Source organism: Culex quinquefasciatus, chromosome 3 (assembly GCF_015732765.1).
Source record: "Culex quinquefasciatus strain JHB chromosome 3, VPISU_Cqui_1.0_pri_paternal, whole genome shotgun sequence".
Taxonomy (NCBI): Eukaryota; Metazoa; Arthropoda; class Insecta; order Diptera; family Culicidae; genus Culex; species Culex quinquefasciatus.
Genome location: NC_051863.1, coordinates 155,518,957 through 155,522,377, shown reverse-complemented (window position 1 = coordinate 155,522,377; position 3,421 = coordinate 155,518,957).

Genomic DNA, 3,421 nt, shown 5'->3' with positions numbered 1-3,421 from the left:
CAATTAAAAATTCCACGGTGATTACAACCAAATCAATATGTTGCAAAAAGAAGATTTTTTCAGCCAAGTAGGATAAATACGACAAGTGCTGAAAAAAATCAAGTTTTGCAACGAGTACCATACCACATTTTATAAAATTCCGAAAAACATTCTTTGAATAAAATTGTAAGTCAAATGTCCATGTGTTTAGTCAATCCACAATTTAAATCAAAATAATGTTTAAAAATATTACTTTTCCAAACAAGTACTGAATCGCTCAACTTTTCAGCATTTGTTTTGAAAAAGGGTTACTATTCGATCCTGTTATTTTTGGTAGAGAAAAGTAGGCTGTTCCGTCGTTCGAGAATGACAGGAAAAGTAAGTAGTTTCACGACGGAGTTGCAAAATATTAGTTTATGCAACAAGTTGCAAAAAGAGGATTTTTTCAGCACGAGTCGTACATTTATCCAACGAGGTTCACCGAAGAGTGCTGAAAAAAATCAAGTTTTGCAACGAGTTCCGTACAACATTTTTTGCAATTCCAAAAAACACACACTGAGTGAAATTGTATGTCAAATTTTCATGTATTTTGTCAATAAATCGTTTAAATCAAAAAAATGTTGAAAAGTGTTACTTTTTGGAATAAGTGCCCATTTGAGTGCTAAAAAGTAGAACTTTTCAGCATTTATTTTGAAAAGTTTTGCTTTTTGATTCTGTTATTTTTGGTACAGAAAAGTAGGCTATTTCGTCGTTCAAGAATGACAGGAAAAGTAAGTAGTTTCACGACGGAATTGCAAAAAATAAATTTTTAAACTTATTTTTGATCTTTAAAAAGCATTGGAAAGAAGAAGCTTGGGAGTGTAACTTGGGTCATTTTGCTGTGGTCAACTCTGGCTGTGTTTTCCCTAACATTTTCTATTTTATACATATTATTACATATAAAATAGAAAATTCTGTGATTTTTGTAGTGTCCCAGCATTTGTAATCAATTTTAATGAAAATGTTGTAAAAATTAAAAAAACAAGAATAATAAAAGGAAGTGATGGGATAAGCTAAAGACTATCAGAAATAAATATAAACTTAACATGATAGATGTAATCAAAAAATAAAACAAATAAATCATAAAACAAGAGAATTAAGTACAACAAAAGATGCGAAAAATTACCACCTGGACATTAGAGAGTTAAATGTAAAAATCTGAAAAACTTTTTCTTTTTTGAAAATAATCAAAACTTGATAGTTCAAAATTTATACAGAAATTTTGAAGCAACATTAAATTATTTATAACAGTCTAAGACAATCTTTCATTTAAAAATTTCGATTATAAATTACAAATACTTCGAAAAAACATATTTGTTCAAAAACTGCTCGTTGGAATAATACACATTTCGTTTGAAGAAGAAAAGCATTCAAAATTTCATCAAAAATTATTTTTTTCGATTTAGTAAGATTTTATGTGTTTCATGAAGCTTTATTTTATCTGGTAACATCGTTTATTGTTTTTTTGTATCAAGATCGCTGAAAATATTTTTCAAAATTGTTGTTTCGGGCCAAAATTAAGGGATTTTTTTTGAAATACAAAAAAAAATTAACGAAATTGTTTGTATTTTTCATTTTAATAAATTTTCGATGGACAGCACCAAAGAGTTTTTTGGCAAAAAACATCATTTCGTCATAAGTTTGATTTTTTTTAAACTTTTGATGGAAAACCAATGGTTATACACAGTAATAAAATTGTAAATTTGGAAGTTTGAATATAACCTATTTTATGATATAATTTTACATCCATTTAGACTGAAAAAGTGACATTCCACCAGAAAAGTGGTTAAATTACATTTTTTTCTGACACAAAAGTGTACCCGAGCAGACGGAAATAACTTGAGAATAACATTTTTTGACATTTGAAAATACTAGGCCAATAACATTTTATGTTATTTATAACAGGATTTGTTATTCGTTGTTATGATTTTTTTGTTATTGGATTGTTATTGTAATAACAGACTAATAATATTTTTAGTTATTCTTCGAACAAATCTTTGTTATTATTTTTTGTTATTTTAACAACTAATCCGATCATCCTAATAACAGTTGGAGTTATTCTTCCATAACAAACAATTGTTATTCCCAAGGTGTTTTGGCTTTCAACCAATATCAGACCAATAACAAATTTTGTTATGATAACATAAACTGTTATTAAATTTTCATGCAAAAATTGATTTTCCAAGAAGAGTCCATAACACTTTCTGTTATTTTAACAGTATTAAATACTGTTTTACAAATTTTGTTATTGAAATGGCATGAATTTTGTTATTACCGCCTGCCCAGGTACTCTTTTCCAGATGTAACATTTTTTGCTGCGTAGTTTACAACACTGTTCCAACAAATTTTTAAATTAAAATATTAAAATTTTGGCTTGCTTTTTCATTTATTTTTTATTTTTTTATATTTATGCCCTCTTGACCTCGACCAGAGCCGAGGAACAATTTTTTTGAAAAGCATTTGCATTAGCCTAAGCTGTTCGTAAAATAAATATTCATAATTTTATTTTTTACTTGCAGCTGATTCAGTAAACTTAAATTCGCACAAGATGAATTGGTAATGCTTTCTTCAAACAAATTCGAAACTGTTTTGAAATATTTTTTTTAACAATAATTAATCTGTTCTGATTCCCAATATGAATGTCATCCCCCAGAATTCCAGAAGGCGTTCTCCAGCAATTTTTATTGTTTTTATTTTATCATAAGAAGGATGATTTTTATGGGATAATAAAGTTCCTAAAGACATAGTCATGTCATAGTCATTAACATACTGGTTAGCTTGGATCTTGCAGTTTTCAGCTATTTTTTGCTTTAAATTAGTGAAAAACACTTTATGCAAGTTTTAATTCATGAATGGGCCGAAAAAGGGTATATCTGGAATTTTTTTTAAAGGTCCAATAAACCAAATTTTCAGTTTTTGCTATTTGGGTGTTTTTAAGTCCCCTGACTCAAGGCGGTTTCAAAAACACCCAAAAAGCAAAAACTGAAAAATTGGTTTATTGGACCTTTTCTAAAAAAACCTCCAGATATTTCCTCTATGTTACAACTTTTATTTCAAAAATTTATGTTATTTTGGAAAATAATAATATTGTGTTTTATAAATTGGCCAGGCTTTTCCATGAAAACTGAAAACTGATATCAAAGAATCCCTGAAAAAAAGCAAAAGAGCCAAGTTCTGCTCGCCAGAACAAGAAATTTCCATTTCGAAATTAGTTGCATTATTCAAATTGTAGCACCAATCGGTCAGACACCTCAACTGCCAGCTTGACCAGCGCGCGTTGAACCCCATTTAACAACGAATTTGCATTTATCCAAGTGGAGAGAACACGCAGCAGCGGAGATCAGAACCAGATCAGATCTGAAAAGTTGCTCTGCGCTCTCGTTGATGATGTCGAACATCGTGA